Genomic DNA, 9250 nt, shown 5'->3' with positions numbered 1-9250 from the left:
ATTCGCAGGTCCCTCTCCCCTCCCTCCCCCTTCTCTCTCCTCTCCCTCCCCCTTCTCTCTCCTCTCCCCTCCCCCCCCCCCCTTCTCTCTCCTCTCCCTCCTCCTTCTCTCTCCTCTCCCTCCCCCTTCTCTCTCCTCTCCCTCCCCCTTCCCTCTCCTCTCCCTCCCCCTTCTCTCTCCTCTCCCTTCTCTCTCCTCTCCCTCCCCCTTCCCTCTCCTCTCCCTCCCTCCCCCCTCTCTCTTCTCTCCCTCCCCCTTCTCTCTCCTCTCCCTTCTCTCTCCTCTCCCTCCCCCTTCCCTCTCCTCTCCCTCCCTCCCCCCTCTCTCTCCTCTCCCTCCCCCTTCTCTCTCCTCCCCCCCCTTCTCTCTCCTCTCCCTCCCCCTTCCCCCTTCTCTCTCCTCTCCCTCCCCCTTCCCTCTCCTCTCCCTCCCTCCCCCCTCTCTCTCCTCTCCCTCCCCCTTCTCTCTCCTCCCCCCCCTTCTCTCTCCTCTCCCTCCCCCTTCTCTCTCCTCTCCCTCCCCCTTCTCTCTCCCCCCCCCTTCTCTCTCCTCTCCCTCCCCCTTCCCTCTCCTCTCCCTCTCCCTTCTCTCTCCTCTCCCTCCCCCTTCTCTCTCCTCTCCCTTCTCTCTCCTCCCCCCCCCTTCTCTCTCCTCTCCCTCCCCCTTCTCTCTCCTCTCCCTCCCCCTTCTCTCTCCCCCCCCCCTTCTCTCTCCTCTCCCTCCCCCTTCTCTCTCCCCCCCCCTTCTCTCTCCTCTCCCTCTCCCTTCTCTCTCCTCCCCCCCCCTTCTCTCTCCCCCTCCCCCTCCCCCTTCTCTCTCCTCTCCCTCCCCCTTCTCTCTCCTCTCCCTCCCCCTTCCCTCTCCCTCCCCCTTCTCTCTCCTCTCCCTTCTCTCTCCTCTCCCTCCCCCTTCCCTCTCCTCTCCCTTCTCTCTCCCCTCCCTCCCCCTTCTCTCTCCCCTCCCTCCCCCTTCTCTCTCCTCTCCCTCCCCCTTCTCTCTCCTCTCCCTCTCCCTTCCCTCTCCTCTCCCTCCCCCTTCTCTCTCCTCTCCCTCCCCTTCCCTCTCCTCTCCCTCCCCCTTCCCTCTCCTCTCCCTCTCCCTTCCCTCTCCTCTCCTCCTCTCCCTTCTCTCTCCCCTCCCTCCCCCTTCTCTCTCCCCTCCCTCCTCCTTCTCTCTCCTCTCCCTCCCCCTTCCCTCTCCTCTCCCTCCCCCTTCCCTCTCCTCTCCCTCTCCCTTCCCTCTCCTCTCCCTCTCCCTTCTCTCTCCCCTCCCCCTCCCCCTTCTCTCTCCCCTCCCTCCCCCTTCTCTCTCCCCTCCCTCCCCCTTCTCTCTCCTCTCCCTCCTTCTCTCTCCTCTCCCTCCCCCTTCTCTCTCCTCTCCCTCTCCCTTCTCTCTCCCCTCCCTCCCCCTTCTCTCTCCCCTCCCTCCCCCTTCCCTCTCCTCTCCCTCCCCCTTCTCTCTCCTCTCCTTCCCCCTTCTCTCTCCTCTCCCTCCCCCTTCTCTCTCCTCTCCTTCTATCAGTCTGGACCCAAGAATATCTTCTGTCTTTCCAGATGGAGGCAGTGTTATGTTGTTTCCCTTCTCATCCTCTATCTCTCTTTCATGGTTTTCTGCTCCCCCTTTCCCTCTCTTCTTCCTCTCTTTCTCCCCCCTCTCTCTCTCTCTCGTGCTCTCTCTTTCTGTCTCTCAGATGTTATTTGTGTTTACTACGTTCGTGTTTATTTCTGTATGGCTGGATAGCACAGACTCATATTTCAGACTAAGTGGCTCGTTAACTCTGACTAAATGTTGTGAGTCTGTTTAACACAGCGATGAGGCTGAATATGACGGTGTGATCCCCCTACAGCTGGGACAGACAGACAGACAGACAGACAAGCAGACAGACAGACAGACAGACACAGACAGACAGATAGACAGACAGACAGGCAGATACAGATAGACAGACAGACAGACAGACAGACAGACACACAGACGGCTACAGGCAGACAGGCAGACAGACAGACAGACAGATACAGACAGACAGACAGATACAGACAGATACAGGCAGACACAGACTGCGTAATGGAAAGGCAGATAGACAGGCAGGCAGACAGACAGACAGACAGACAGACAGACAGACAGACAGACAGACAGACAGACAGGCAGACAGACAGACAGACAGACAGACAGATACAGGCAGACACAGACTGCGTAACGGAAAGGCAGATAAACAGGCAGGCAGACATTCATCCCCTTACAAATGCAGGTGATTTCTGTAATTTCCCTACATTTACCAGTGATTTATGTAGCCCATTTTATTTCCATAGAGGCTCCCCTCCCTAATTTCACCCCTAGAATCCAATCCTAGCGACATGGTGTTATACAGTAATGATTATAATTGCTGTAACAGAACCAAACAGCAGTCTACCATGGCAGTTTTCACAGAGGAGCTCGATCATTTATCCAGGAAGAGCACTGCTAACCTGAGTAGTCAACCAGGAAGAGCACTGCTAACCTGACTAGTCAACCAGGAAGAGCCCTGCTAACCTGACTAGTCAACCAGGAAGAGCCCTGCTAACCTGACTAGTCAACCAGGAAGAGCCCTGCTAACCTGACTAGTTAACCAGGAAGAGCACTGCTAACCTGACTAGTCAACCAGGAAGAGCCCTGCTAACATGACTAGTCAACCAGGAAGAGCCCTGCTAACATGACTAGTCAACCCTGGAAGAGCCCTGCTAACCTGACTAGTCAACCAGGAAGAGCCCTGCTAACATGACTAGTCAACCAGGAAGAGCCCTGCTAACATGACTAGTCAACCAGGAAGAGCCCTGCTAACATGACTAGTCAACCAGGAAGAGCCCTGCTAACATGACTAGTTAACCAGAGAGATCACCGTTTACCTGAATACTCAAACAGAGACTAGTTAACCAGAGAGACACGGCTAACCCAGGAGGCTAATTAACCAGGGAGAACACTGCTAACCAAACTAGTTAACCAGAGAGACACTGCTAACTGAACTAGTTAACCAGAGAGACACTGCTAGTTAACACATACAACACTACTAACCTGACTAGTTAACCATAGAGAATACTCAACCTAACTAGTTAACCAGTAACTAGTTAACCAGTGATCTGACTAGTTATGCACGCTAACCTGACTAGTTTACCAGAAAGAACTCAGACTATTTAACCAAAGAGAACGCTGTTAAACTGGTTGACTGGTTAACCAGAAAGCACACTAATTAGTACTCATTAGAACTCAAGTTGACCAGTTAGAACATGGGCAGAAAGCTCTCTTTGATTTTTCAAGCAGACAAGAACTGACAACAGTTCCAAACAATCAACCCCTCCCCCCCCCCCCCCCCCCCCCCCCGCCCACACACACACACACACACACACACACACAAACAAACACACACACACACACACAGAGTTGTGCAGATCTGACCAGAGATCAACATAATCAGATGGATTTGAGCTGAGTCACTCAGTGAGTTCTGGGAAAACTGAAGTGAAGAGGTGCTACTGGTAGGAGCTCACACAGAGCTGCTCTGTTCTACAGTAATGAGGTTAGTTAGGGAGACCACAGCTGGAGCAGAATACGGGTGTGTGTGTGTGTGTGTGTGTGTGTGTGTGTGTGTGTGTGTGTGTGTGTGTGTCTGAGAGTAGCCATTAAAATGACGTCTTGTTCTTGTGTCAGGGTAACAGGCTCAGAGAACAGCTCTGCATGGACAGACAGACAGGGGCCACTTTCAGCCCATTAAAACTGATGTGCTGTGAGATGTTTGTGTGTGTGTGTGTGTGTGCCCGTGCATGCGTGTAGGTGTGCGTGCGTGCGTGTGTGTGTGAAATTCAGAATTTATATTCCAGGTAGACTGTCTCTCTCTCTGCAGCCATAACACAATAACTGGACCAGGCTAATCAGAACAGAAGGCTGATGAAGCCTGTATCTACCTTTTAAAGTTGTCTCATTCAATCAATCAATCAATCAAAGCTTTATTTGTATAGCGCATTTCATACCCAGAGGCAACACAATGCGCTTTACAGAGAACAAGGGAGGTGGGCATACGACCCACCCCTACATATTCATTTCAGCTTCAATTCAATTCAAATGGCTGTATTGGTACGGTTGCCAAAACAAAAATATATATGAATGCAATTAAAGATACTACAATAAGATGACGTGTCAACAGAGCTGTGTATATATACTGTATATGTAGTACGTAGACTAATCCTAACCCTAGTAAGAGTAGACAGTACGACAAGTAAAGACAACTAATATGAATTGTAAGAATGTGGACATTGTCGTATGAAAAATATAAATACAAATAAGTGAGAACTGTGTACACACTGCAAACAAACAACCCACAGACAAATTTATTTATTTACTTATTGTCCCCCGGTACGGTGGTTGTATTCCATTGGACGTCCGTTTCCTGTCGCTGCTCACAGATCTCGCTGCTGTGTTTGCACATTGCTCTACCTCACCCAGCAGAATGGGTGTCTCTCTATCTCTCATCTTTCTCTCTCTCATGGCTGAATAAGCCTGTATATCTTGTTAAGGTTGTCTCTCTCTCTCTCAGGACTCCAGGCTTTACAGTTTAACAGACAGACCCATTGGGGTGGGAGTCTTGCAACCTGATTGGTGTGTTTGTGTGGGAAAGAGATTATTTTAAAATGTGTTCACATTCACGTTTTTATACTGTGCTGTATAGCTGTTTAGAATGGGTGTGTCGCCTATGTGTGTGTGCGGGGTGTGTAGCTATTGACTGCATGGGGGTGGGTCATGGTGGTCCCAACCTTTAGTCTGTAAACATCTAATTAATTATTATTCAAAACATCCCCACCACCACCACCACTTCCCCTCTGCCCCCTCCCAGCGAACAGGGAACCTCCATTCAGCTTTTGTATCCAGGGGGGAGAGCTTTGTCAGCCCACCGCAGCCGCCATTGTTCCCCGCATGATTGACAGGGTCATGTAGCCCACAGCAACAGGTTCTCAGGGTGGTTGTCTAGTTGGGCGCGTCTGTGTGTGGGGGTTCTGTTCCCCGTGTACGATAGAGATGATTGAATGAGAGGGGGAGGGAGGAAGATGGGTAGGAGGGGGAGTGGAACGTGGCTAAGGGGGTACGTGGAGCCAGCTGTAGGTCTCTCCCCTTCCCCAGGAAAAGAGGATATATCCACAGTCTTTCAGCAGGCCTATATGCCTGGCGCCTAGCCTGGCGTCACCGTCCTGATCACCTGACCTCATATTCCGCTCTCCACCGATCAGTCTGGACTTCTTCCCAGCCACATCAATTTCCAGAAATTACAAAATATCAGGGACTGCGTCCTAACTGCTTTGCTACGGTTCCCGTAGTCGGTGCGTGAAAATGGCTGGTAAAACAGTCGCCGAGGCTGTCGGCTGTCGGGAAGAAGCTGCTTCTGTGGTGTGAGGTCTCACCTCCCGCCGGAGGGGAACGGTTAAAAGAGATTGTGACCGGGGTGGGAGGGGTCGGCCACAATCTTTCCTGAGGCAATCACCCTCTCAGCGATGCAATCTAGCCTTGTATTTGTCTGTGGTGGCGGAGTAGCAGGTGGTGATGGAGGAGGTGAGGATGGACTTGATGATGGAGTTGTAGAAGAGTACAACCAATGATTCAGATTGATTCATCAAAGGTGTAAAAGTACATCGTACAGGCAGGCAGGTTGAGTTTGGCAAGTTGAATTTCTTCAGTTGCCTCAGGAAGTACATCCTGTGCCTTCTTGGTGAGGGAGCTGGTGTTTAGCTCTTACTTGAAGGAATAGCCTGGAACTTTTAGATTATTTGAACTAGGGCCTCATTTTCGACTTTCCCATAATGTTGACTGATGGAGAACATTTTCAGCTGAAAATGATCTCAACAACATTATGGGTTGAAAATTGAAAATGAGGCCCTAGTTTAAAAATTCCAGGCTATCCCTTTGAGGTCCCGGCAGATGATGGCGCACAGGAAGTGGGAGGAGTCCAAAGAGTTGACTGGGGAGTCAAGCAGAGTGAAGGGGCGGGGGGGGGGGGAGGTTCTTCCTGAAGTCTACAGCCATCTCCACTGTCTTCAGAGCGTTGAGCTCCAGATTGTTTTGGCAGCACCAGGGGCCTCATATATTCTGCGAGTGCTTGAAGCATCGGTCCTTCAGAAACCAGGGTGGGATGGTTTTACTGAGAGGGCGTAAAAATCCAGGATGGAGTGAGAGACCAGAAAAGAAGGGAACATATGGGGAAAAGGCCTGGCGTCCAAACACTCCAAGAGACCCTGGACATCCTCATCTGGGAGGCTCTCAGGAGGAGATCCAGAAGAAAAAAGGGGGAGACCATTCCTCCATATGTACCTCCACAGAACCAGCACAATGAACATAGAATATCTCCACAACCACAAGGGCCATTATAATTTTCATTAATTACCGTTCTATTGGTGTGTCATCGTCTGAGAATTTGAGAAAGTGACGCACCGAAGGTAACACAAGCACGACTAATGCTTGAGAGTTGAAAAGCTTTTGAATCAATATTACATTTGATGTTACTAAGCAACTCCTAGGCTAAGTTACTAGCTAGAAGGCCTAGGCTGTTTAGGATGATGTGTCTGCATCAGTTATTGACAGCATATCAAACATAAGTTGTTCTCTGACAGTGGGGCATAAATATTTCAGTCAGGTTTTCCTCGATGTCTTTGAAGATTCATAAATCAAAGCTCAAGCAAAGGGCTCTAACCCCCCGATCCCCAATTAGCGGGATGGCTCTGCTGTTGCTAACTAGCAGCGCGGCCCGGCAGGCGAGACGGCGAGACGTGCTGTGGTTCCTGTGCGGCGGAGGCCAGCGGGCTGGATGCCTGCGAGGATGGGAAGGTTGTCCACCGGGGTGGGACGCAGGAATCCTGTCACGATGTGCAAGGCTTCGTTGATAGGTGGATCGATGAGGCAGGCGTCAGCACCACACCGGTGAGCGACACTCACTGGTCGAGTAGACCAGGGCTGCCGAACGCAATGTTTTTGCGCCGGCGCCCCAGCCCGATAAGACCAGTCGCCTCATCAACGCCACAGGCTTGCGTAGTGACTCGGAAGTTTCGGCGGAACGTGAGCGACCTGTCCAATGTCACGCCGGGATAGGTTGGTTGGGCGCAGCATGGCAGGAGTGTTCCATCGATGTGTATTGGGAGCTCAAGTTTAGCTTCCTTGTTGTTAAGGTGGAAGGCCGCGAATACCGTCTTTGCCTCGCTGAGCTTTAATCTTCATTATAGGTATGTACACAGAGGTATGCCGCTAGTGTCTGGATGTCCTGGCTCAGGGTCTGCTCCACGGCCTGCCAGTCTCCAGCGGAGTACACCAGCACGAGGTCGTCTGCTTAGGCATACTTCCTGGATGCTGTGCTTTATAACTAAAGTTTGACTTGACTAAAGATGACAAATAATTACACATTACACAATCTACAAATTACACAAAGCTATTGGCATGGTACATAATGCTATAATGTTCTTTGGGGGGAGGGAGGGGCGGTACTGTCTGTAAAAATAAGGCATGGGTGTATTATTTACATGCTATAACTATAAATAATCCTGGGGGTGAAATATATTGACATTTGTCATAAGCTCATATGTTATGTCCCCACACTGTCCTGTGTCCTTTGTTCTCTGTTGTGTTTTGTCCGTCTGTCTGTCTCCCTCAGGTGTTCGTCAACGGTGTGTGCACTTCCTCCCCAGTTCCTTGTGCTCTGTCAATCATCGTTGGTCCAATCATCCCGTGTCCAATCGTCTCGTCTCCCTGCCATGTGTGCCCCATTGTGTCCAATCGGATGGCCATCCACCTCCCCTATATGCAGCTCCTCCTGTCGCTTGTTGAGAGATTTTGTCATTGTTTTGCCTGTTTGTTGCTGTCAGTCTTTTTGTTAGTTCTATGTGTTAAAAGTCTATATATAGTTATAGTTTTGTTATAGTTTGCTTTATATACTTTCCGGGGGACTATAAGGGGATAGGTAAGATGCCCTTGGGCGTACATACCATCACATAACCTTAACTCTGTCATACTGTAGACACGAATGGGTGGCACCCATTGTATTTTTGCGTAGGTTAGATTTTTGGTTAGGTAGTTAGCATGTGTATATTAATTGCTTTCTTTTGGCAGCGTTCATGGTTCCCTTGTTTCCTGTTGTGACCCTTTATTTAGCCTTTAAATAAAGACAGTGGCACTTAATTATGTTTGTTAATTATGTTTATTATGGAGTTTGTGATGAGCACCCCACCATTATCCTAGTGTTAGGCACTGTATTACCGTAAATGAGTTGTACATGTATTGTGATATTATATGGGGCAGCTGTGGCAGGGTTATCAGTTCGAATCCTGGCATCTCCGGTCCACATGTCGGAAGTCCTTGGGCAAGACACTTTGAACCCAAAATTGCTCCCAATGAGCAGGCTAGCACCTTGCACGGCAGCTGCCACCATTGGTGTGTGAATGGGGGAATGAGAGGCCATTGTAAATCGCTTTGGATAAAAGCACTATATAAGTGCAGTCCATTAACCATATATACACTAGATATACTGACACTAGATATACTGACACTATGTACACTAGATGTGGTGACACTATACGCTGGCTAGAGTCATTCAGATGCCAGATGCCCTGGGGGAAGAAACTCTTCCTGAGTCTCTGTACTCGCCAAGTGGGTACTTTTTCCCTGCCGTGCAGCTGACCGTACCACTCTCAGTAGGGCCTTGCGATCCTGTATGCTGCTGATCCCGTACCAGGTGGTGATATTCCCAGTCAGGATGCTCTCGATCATGCGTAGAAGCTCTGAATTTCCTCAGTTGTCTGAGATGGTTCAGTCTCTGACGTGCTTTCTTCACCACAGTGTCTATGTGTGTTGACCATGTCTGCTCGTTGGTGATCTGGACACCAAGGAACATACTTGAAACTGTCCACTCTCTCTACAGGGGTCTCATTGATGATCAAAGGGGTGTAGTTCCTCTCCTGCTTCCTCCCAAAGTCCACCAGCATCTCCTTTGTCTTGATGATATTCAGATGGAGGTTGTTATCCTGGTACCACTGGACCAGGAGTCTCACCTCCTCGAGGTAGGCCTGATCTCCAATAATGTTGAGAAGACCTTTATTGAGAAGACCTATCAGGTAGCTACGCAGTCGTGTGTGTACAGGGAGTACAGTAGTGGGGACAGGACACAGCCCTGGGGGGCTCCCGTATTGAGGGTGAGGGAGGATGAGGTGTGACTACCTACCTTCACCACCTGGGATCTTTCCGACAGGAAGTC

Source organism: Borostomias antarcticus, assembly GCF_949987555.1.
Source record: "Borostomias antarcticus genome assembly, chromosome: 11".
Classification (NCBI taxonomy): domain Eukaryota; kingdom Metazoa; phylum Chordata; class Actinopteri; order Stomiiformes; family Stomiidae; genus Borostomias; species Borostomias antarcticus.
This window is presented reverse-complemented; position numbering follows the sequence as displayed.